Genomic DNA, 9,929 nt, shown 5'->3' on the forward strand with positions numbered 1-9,929 from the left:
AAATGTAATCTAGATAAATACTTTCAGCATTGAGATCAGTTCTAAAACCCCATGTGTCCATCTGTAGTATCTCTTCAGATAAATGCATCATTTCTAAAATTAATTTGTATCAATCATATCTGGTCATTCATGCAAATATATTTAATGTATTTTGATAGTTTTTGATTTATACTGATATTGTTTTTTACTATTTTATCTTATGTGAGCTATAATAGAAAACATGAAAATCTTCTAATTTGGACTTTTTAACAGAGCACATTTTTATAATCCCAGTGACTCTGGAGGCTGAGTTAAGAGGATTGCAAGTTTGACGCCAGCTTCAGCAATTTAGTGACACTCTAAGCAACTTGCCGAGACCCTGACTCTAAACAAAAAGTAAAACTGGCTGGAGTTGTAGCTAAGTGATAAAGTGCCCCTGGGTTCAATTCTCTGTACCCACCCCACAAAAAATGGCCATTTTCTTATTTATGAAATATCCCTGTCTTTCTCTAATACATTTTTTCATTTAAATCTACTTTTTTAGAATGTTTGTATAGTCATTTCAAATCTCTTTGGTTGCATTTTAGGATTTAACTTTTTATTTTCAAAATATTTTTGTTCGCTATAAACAGAATTTTTATGTACTTTTATTTTTTAAAATCTAGTATAAAATTTTAGCTTTTCATTGAATTATCAAACCCAGTCACAATGTCTATATGCATGGGCTCTCTCTCATCCAGCGAGGAGGTCTGAGGAACAGGGTAGAAAAGAGTGTGGCTGCGGAATTGCTAATCAAAACTGCTGGAGACCAAGCAGGAAGCAGTCTGATTTTATTGCTCAGTTACCATGTATATATACTCAGGCAGTAGCTAAGCAGATTACAGGCAGCCACCAATGCAATTTCTGCTAACTGTTTTGCAGCAAACAATTGAGGAGTGAGTCATGAAGAAAGTACAGGAACTGCAACACATAGCCTCATGCTCAGGGCTGTGCCTATTGTGTAAGCGCCTGCCACTCACACACCTGGCATGAGGGGAGGGGCCTGTCACTCAGACACCCTATACATATGCCATGTATGCAGTTCTCCATGCACTTGTCCCCACATCTATACATCACACACACAAAAAGTTTAAGTCTACCATTCTCATATATTTTCTTTCTTCTGTTGAGGTATTCCTCATTTCTTAACTTTTTAAAATAATTATATTCATTTTACATTAGATTTCATTATGTATATTTCATATACATTATTTTGTATTGCATCTTTTTCTGATGGAATGAAAAAGAATGTTTCAAAGTTGTTTTTTTTTTTTCTTTTTGATACTGGGGATTGAACTCAGGGGCACTCCACCATGGAACCAAATCCCCAGTCCCATGTTTTTTGTTTTGTTTTGTTTTATTTATTTATTTATTTATTTATTTTCATTTTATGTAGATACAGGGTCTCACTGAGTTGCTCAGTGCTTTGCCATTGCTAAGGCTGGCTTTGGACTTGCAATCCTCCAACCCTCAGCCTCCTAAGCCACTGGGATTTCAGGTGTGCGCCACCATGTCTGGCCTCAAAGTTCATGATTAGTATGACCACCAGATTCAAGAAGTTTGATAAATATCAAGTGCAACAAATACAAAAGGAATCACATACACTCACACCAGAGTCCAAATGCTGAAATTAAATGTAAAAGAAAATATTAAGAGCAGCCACAGTGAAAAGACTAACTTAACTTGCTCATCTAAGTTAACATAGGTTACCTCCACTTTTTTTAAAAAAAAATATTTTTTGTAGCTGTAAATGGATACAATACCTTTATTTTATTAATTTATGTTTATATGGTGCTGAGGATCAAACCCAGGGCCTCACATGTGCTAGGCAAGTGCTGTATCACTGAGCTACAACTCCAGCCCCAGGTTAGTTACACATTTTTCCCATTTCATCTCTCTCTCTCTCTTTCTTTTTGTAAATTTGATGTCTATATATTTTATAAACCCCACTGGACATCCTTATTATTCCTGCAATAAAATGTCACTATAATTATATATGCAACTACATAGTTACCTATTTTACCACATTTCATACTGTTTTGCAATTTTCTGTTCTTTCATCTGGAATTAATTAATCCTGAAGACCTTCCTACGCCCTTTCTTTATACTGTAAGTCTATTGGCAAAACCATTTTAAGCACTTTCTTTATGCCAATTAATGTCTTCACTTTTATTTTAAGAGCTATTTTTCTAGGTACAGAATTCTAGGTGGGTAAATTGTACAGCTGTTGTTATTGGTGTGATTGTAATTTTCGGTACTTTAAAGACATCATTTCAATTTCAACAGTCTCCCAATTTTCTGCTAAGAGAAGCCATTAGCCTTTATATACATTTCTCTCTCACTCTCTATTGTAATGTGAGGTGTTTAAATAACTGATGTTTTTCTAATCATCAGTCTTTCTCTTTCTTTTATAAAAATACTGCATCTTTTGACTATGGCTTCTTTTAAGAATTTCTTTTGTATTTTTATCACTTTATGATGTGACTGTGTGATTGACTTTGTATTTAAAACACTGATTTTAATCAAGTTTCTTGAATTTTTTGGTCATGATACTCATCAATTTTGGAGCATTTTTGTTAATTAATCTTTCTTTCATTAGCATATGTGTATGTGTGTGTGAATATGTATATGTGTGTAACACATATTGTCTGTTCCATTCTTTTCATCAATTTCTTTTGAGATACAAATTGCACATATTTTGGACCATTTAATTGTTCTCATACATCACTTAAGTTCCATTTTTTTGATGATGTGTATCATTTGAATACTTAATATTAATCTGTATTGAGGTCACTAAAATCTACTATTATAAACATACACGTTGTAAGTAATTTGGGGTAATGTATATTACAGGCTTAGGGCACCAATTTTATTGTTAAAACCAATCCACTGTTCTATTGAAATTATTTATATTTTCATCAAATGTTTCCATCTTCTATTTTCTTTATTCTTCTACAATATTGTATAATAGCAATTATTTGATAACCTGTAAACCTAGTTCACCTACAGATCCATTCTTATTCTCTTTTTCATGTTATTATTTACATTTATCTTTTTGCCTGTCGTGATATTTTTTACTTTAATTATAATTTAGTAAATAATAAAAATATAAAGACTTAATTATTTTTATTTTTACTGACCGAACATGGAGACTTTTTTTTTTCCTTTGCAGAATGGTCTGGGCACATTATCTGAAGTGAATTTGAGTTAGTTATCAGCTTTAGTAATACTTACTTCCGATTTTAGTTTCATTTGTATAGATAGTAAGTATCATCATATTTTCTTTTAGTGTTTGGCCCAGTGTTCTTTTATTATATGTTAGATTATGATTTGCCACTTCAGTGTGCTATCCAGATTCTTGTGATAGTTCAGAACTCAAAATAGCCAATCCAAAAAGCAACTGATCTCTATTTTTCAATCAATGCTCCTAGCTCAAGATATAGTCAAATCTCCTCTGGTTTCTTCCTCTTAGTAGATTGCATTTATTTATAGCAAGAGTAATTTTCAGTCTTTGCAGAAACTTGGAAAATGTTCACAGGACCAAAATAGCCAATAATCTCACCAGGAAGGGTTTTCCTTGGATAGGCTTTTAAATTTTAAGATCCTTTTTGATTCCAAAGACCTAAATATCCAACTGGATACTATATTAATGCAGTTTTTTTTTCATTTCAGATCAGAAAATTGTGCTTTATTTTAAATATATATCACCTACTGGAGGCAAGTAACAATATTTACACGTTAAAGATATATCAAAATGATTTACCAGAATAAACATTGAACTCTTAATCAAGAGTCATCTATTGGGAAACTTGTAGCAGTAGATACAATGCTCAGAGGACATGTATGTGAAAATTACAGAGGTATTAGTAAGTAAGGTACATTTATGAAAGTGAGCAGCAGAATAATATAAAGAAAATGTGGCCAAGATGAAAGAAATATAAAACAGGGAAACAAAAGCAATTTTACCTATGTATTTAACAGTCTATGTAGTAAGACTTATAAGAATTTGAAAAAAAAATTATTAAGGAAATTATAATTAGGAAAACCTAAAAGAAAATGAAATTGAAGCAAATGCTTAGGAAACAAGAATAGAGTAATAGTATCATAGTTAAGAGACTATGAATGAACTCCATCACAGTCTCTGGTAGCATGGTCTTGAATATGAATAGCTCCCAATAAGGCAGGAAAGAAAGTTCCTGGGATTTTTCAGGGGTATCACACAAATGTGGGAGCAGAAAGTGGACATGCGCATTGTGGAAAGTATGGAAAGAAAGTAACTGCACGTTGTAATGACTGCTTTTTTCTTTTAAAAGTCTTTTTGGCACATTACTGATGAAGTTGAGGAGAAAAAGCTACATGTATTTACAAGAAATTGAAATTAGGGATAGTCACCCTTTCAGTGTTTTCTGCACACTTTTTGTAGTAAAAATAACTTTATTATATTAACAAAAATAATTCCAGGTGAGAAAAGATACGTCACTGAAAACAGATTCAATTGCCATTATATGTAACACCCTGGGGAAATTTAGGAAGAAAGACAAGTCTTAATTAAAGAAGATGCGTTGTAATGAGACCCTATGTCATGCTTTCTGAAGCTTACATGAAAAGTTATTCCTAGTTGTAGTTAATGCTAGAACTCACAAATATTTGTAATGAACTTAAACTGTCTTATTACATCAAGTAACTTCCTTTAGATTATGACATATATTCCTTTTAGACTTGAAAGATTTGAAGAAAATGTTATGCAGCAGGAGATACTTGCTTTTTGTCTTCTTGAAGGAAATATTTAAATCAGGAGACATAGACAGAAAAAGTATAATGGGTTTGTTTAGTGAAATAACAGTACCTCCCTGGAGAACAAAGAGCAGGCCCTCCCAAAGGAAACAACCTCTTGTCCTGTGCTGTTGGTTTTCCCCACCTGCTTTGGATCCTCCCCTACCATGAGTTATTCGTTCTGGGTAGTTTACCAAGTTACCAGTTTCCTGCCATTACTTGGTGCCTTAGTGTTCTGTGCATGCCTCAAAGTTGGACAGTCCCTTTGACTGGTTACACTCATTTCTTTTTAGTTTCTACAGGGTAGTATCTTACCTTGATACAGGGTTTATTTTATAGGCAGGGTTTTTTCATCCCCTGAGGTGGAGTGATCTTTTGTTATTCAAGGTTGGGTGAGCCACATTCACCCTTTCCCCATTTCCCTGATCATATCTATGTATCTGCTCTACCATTTGCCCTCAAGAGCTCCACATTTTGAAATTATCGAGGAATTCTACATGTCTTTGCTTTAGTCTAACAGGAGGCGTTTGCTGGCAAGCATTCTTACACACTTCTAACCTGAAGACTTCTAGTTATCTAAAGAAAAAAATGAAGCGTGGATTTATCTAGGAAATGGTTTATTTTTAGTTTTCATGTACATTCAATTAAATGGTCTACTTTGCACACTTGAAAAGCAGATTTAAGGAATATATGAAAACATTTAATAATTATTGAACTTTTGAACAGAAATTTCTATTTTTAGTCATTTCATGCATTATTAGTTCAAGAACATTATCTATTTGTATCATTATTTAAATGCAATTTTCATGTAAGTTAGGTATTCTGTTACTGAATACAGAAATGTGAACCAAACTGTCTTAGTCATTTTGAGAAATGACTTTGACATAAATTTTATCTAGTTCATATAGTGTTATATGAGGCATATGGGAGGTTATAAACACAAGAGTTCCTTAATCTGCCTTATCCATAACTGTTGCTTGTCAACAGCAGCATCTGTGGTATGTATTGATGGAACATATTTTTCAATAGAAAAGTGCAGTAACAAATCCCACAAGATCAGTAGCATCTAATGAAAATATCGCTACTTTTAAATTAAGATTTACCCTTGTAATATAAGTATCTCATAAAATTGTATCATAACATTTTATAAATTTCTTGCTATCCAAAAGACACAGTTTCTCCTAACCAAATTTTAGATAGATTAATATTGCCAATAAAATGATGTATCCATTCCCTTGGTTGTCATTCAAATCATTGTCTGCATTGTTTCCTCATATGACCTATTCAAGTGCCAAACAGACCTTTACTGGGATTGAATATTTATGTATTAAATAAATACTTTAATTGCTTTAAAAATGTTTATAAAAATTATTTTTCTCATGCTTGTAATAACTTTTACTGAAATATTTTTACTATTTTTTCAAGGTCTCAATCAAATATTGTAATAACCAAAGAAACTACCCCATTTTGTATTCCCAGAGGGAAGAACAGGAATTACACCACAATAACTTTAATCAATGTAGAGTGGCCAGTGTTCTTTGGTCAGTCCCAGATTATGCCTCTTATACCAATGTGATTGTTAATAATATCCTCTTTTACTAAAAAAAAAAAAAAAAGTATTTAAGTAAGATGTTTAAGGATCTAGCTTAGTATTTTGAATGACTATGCTATTTTGTATTACTCCAGAACTGCCTTGTATGCTTGCTTTGGATAACAGTTATTCTGCATATATTTCTATTTATCTAATTAAATTGAGGTCTAAGGCAAAGTCTTACTATTTTGCATGTTTTTGCTCTTTAAATGCTAGTAAATTACTTATATATTTGACAAATACATGTTTTCTGAACTGTGTTGATTTTGGTATCATAATCGTCATTACCTGATATAATTCAAAATATTTAAAATATTTTGTTTGTGCTTTCATACATGTGAAGGCCAAACATCCATATCTAAAACATTGTTACTGTACTTAAATTTAAATAAACTATACGTGAGATCAATAATGTGAAAAAGGTGAATTAAAAAATCAATCTGTAATTTAAGAGAAATTATAATAAGTAATAATTTTTTTTTCACGTCCTAAGCCCTCTGCTAGATTCGGTGGACAAAGGTAAATTCTAGAAAACAAAAGCCTCTGCTTCCTTGATATTAGAGTAAAAGGAGGTACATTGTTATTGATAAAAGTTGCACCCAGAAAAATCATAAATATAAATAAATATTAAAATAATATGTGTAAATGATGTAGTAAATTTGAATAATTTCTCCCTTAGAAAAGAACATCAGCTATTGAAGTTTCAGAAGGTTCGAAGGTATCTCTGAATCAATAATCATTCACTAAGGTCTGAAGTAATAAATCCTTTTCCATTAGTATGGTGGCTATATAACTTTGGAAATTATCCTGAGGCAGGGGGGATGTCTTGTTAAAAATACATAGATATTGGCTGGGGATGTGGCTCAAGTGGTAGTGCATTCACCTAGCATGCGGGGTGCTGGGTTCAATCCTCAGCACCATATAAAAATAAAATAAAGATGTTGTGTCCACCGAAAACTAAAAAATAAATATTAAAAAATTCTCTTTCTCTCTCTCTCTTAAAAAAAAAATACGTAGATATTTTCACAAATGCATTGTTCCTTAGAAAGTTACTGAAGTATAATTAGAAGCTAAAATAAGGCAAGAATAAAGGGATATCTGAAAGAATTAAAACATTCTCAATTTACATTTTAATTATAAACATGTTCAATGCAAGCATTTGGTGATGGATCCAGGCGGTAATTCTAAAAGCCCTAATCTTCACATATGGCAGAGAGTCACTAGAATCTGTTGCAGAAGTCTCTGAATCTGATTTGGTGAATCACATGGTAGATTTTTAAGTTTTTATGTCCAGGCGTGGGTTGCATTGTGATGGAGATACCAGACTTGATTATAAAATGAAATTATAAGAACATTATGATGAAGAAACAATGCCTGGGGAAAGGGTTAATTTCCCTATACTTTGTAACTTTCTGAACTCTAGAAACGTAGCTACATCACTTAATTGCTACATCAATTAACTGCTGTCTAAACCATAACCTTATAGGCTGAGTTCTTAGAATTATAGCTCTTGGGGAGGTAAACTCAAGTTACATTGATTTACTGCTACAAATGGTGAAGGTTGAGAGTCGATAACACTCACAGATACTTTACTGTCTTTGTTCTACACCTGTGAACTACTTATTGTAAATTCCCTGTGTATTGTCTGTGGTCACGTAGGCCAAGAATTCAAACTCACCAACGCCATACTGGTTAAGAAATGATGTCAAATTTCCTATAAAATACCCCTGTAACCTCCACTCGGAGCCCAGAACTTCAGAGCACTAGCACATCTGAGTCCAACATCATAAATAAACCTGAGTTCTCCAACATTCCCAGTGATGCTTGGTCTCTTGCTGAGCGTGATTTCCATAACTGCATCACTTCCAATCATATTCTATCCAACACACATAAATGAAAAGGATTCTGGGAAATGTAGTTCATAAGCAGCAGCTATGCATTGTAAATTATGATCATTTTTTTTCTTTTGTTTAAAAGTATGTGTCTGCATATGCATATATGCATGTCTGACTTCAGTATGGTGTTAAAGTTTGGACAGTTTTAGGAAACACTTTCTTTGACATTACAATTTTTCCCAAATTGCAATAATATTTTTCATATGCTTGTTTCATGTTTCATCTATGCATCTGAACCCACAACCAGATGACTCTCTTTGATTAATCTTTCAAATTCATGGGTGTTGCCCCACTTGTCTACCTGTTCTCCTTTTACCCAGTAAAAGAGGCATTGAGGGCACTGGGCATGGGAAAAGCAATGCTATTATTTTATCTTTATCCAGGGCTGACCCTTGAGGGGATTTGTGTCACTTCAAACTTTCCTCAGTCTTACGCTTACATTTTGTACTTATAATCAGTTACATTTTCAACTAGGCTGGCACAGAATATATGCACTCTATTTCATGTAATTTTGGCTTCTGAAATTACCAAATCCTCTGGATCTCAGCAAAATTTTATGTAATATGTCTGTAAATGAAATCATTTGCAACCAATGCACTTATGAATGTATTTTAAACTTTTCCTAGAGTTTTAGCTCAGTAAGCATTTGGTATACCTTCCAAATATTTAAATTATCACCAACAGTACTTTATCCAAGTGTTTTGCCATTGACTAGGATGAGTGTATTGCAGATTATTGAGTAGAACCAAAAATGTCTAATACCACAGTGGAATAAAATCAAAGAGTTTATATTTTACTCATGTTACATATGAATAGATATTTTTACTTTTAGTTCTTCTTTGCTAGGACCAAAATACTACCAGGAAGACTACCAGTCAATATCACAGAAATTTCAATAGATAATTTGTAAATGAAGTGATAAAATAGTATAATGTATGCAAATAATCTTGTAAGTATTTTTTAAATTATGTAAAAGAGCACATGGGATAGGGTGACTCAAGAATAACTTCAATTCTACAACCTGCTAAAAGTATTCTAAAAATAAAAGCAATATGTCAATTTCTCTCATAAACATGGTTGGAAAAAGTCTAAGAAGAATATTAGCAAAGGGAATCTGGAGATATAACTAGTAATTCCCAGTTGGTTTAGTATATGAAAGTCAATAAACTTAACTCACCACAATTACAATATAACAGAAAATCCAACATGTGTCTATCTTGATAGATAAGGAAAAGCAGTTTGTAAATGCCATACCCATCACATGCCCAACTCTTAATAAACCAGAAATAAAGAGGTATTTTCTTAACCCCAACAAAGGACATGTATTAAAAAATAATAATTATAATTGTCAATAAGCATATGAACAACTGCCCATTATAAATGCTAATTGAAATAATGTGAACTAAAAGTACACTGATAGTTCTACACATCCATTAGGAAGACTAAAAGCAGTAAATGTTGGAAAGACTGTGGAATAACTGAAGCTTTTACCTTCTTCTAATAGGTAGGTAAATTAGTAAAACCACACAGGACAAGGTAGCACATGCCTATAATCCCAGGAACCTGAGACGGAAAAATCACATTTCAATGCCAGCCTCAGCAATTTAGCAAAAATCAAAGCAACTTAGTGAGACCCTGTCTCAGAACAATAA

The sequence above is a fragment of the Marmota flaviventris genome, chromosome 7, assembly GCF_047511675.1.
Source record: "Marmota flaviventris isolate mMarFla1 chromosome 7, mMarFla1.hap1, whole genome shotgun sequence".
NCBI classification, from domain to species: Eukaryota; Metazoa; Chordata; class Mammalia; order Rodentia; family Sciuridae; genus Marmota; species Marmota flaviventris.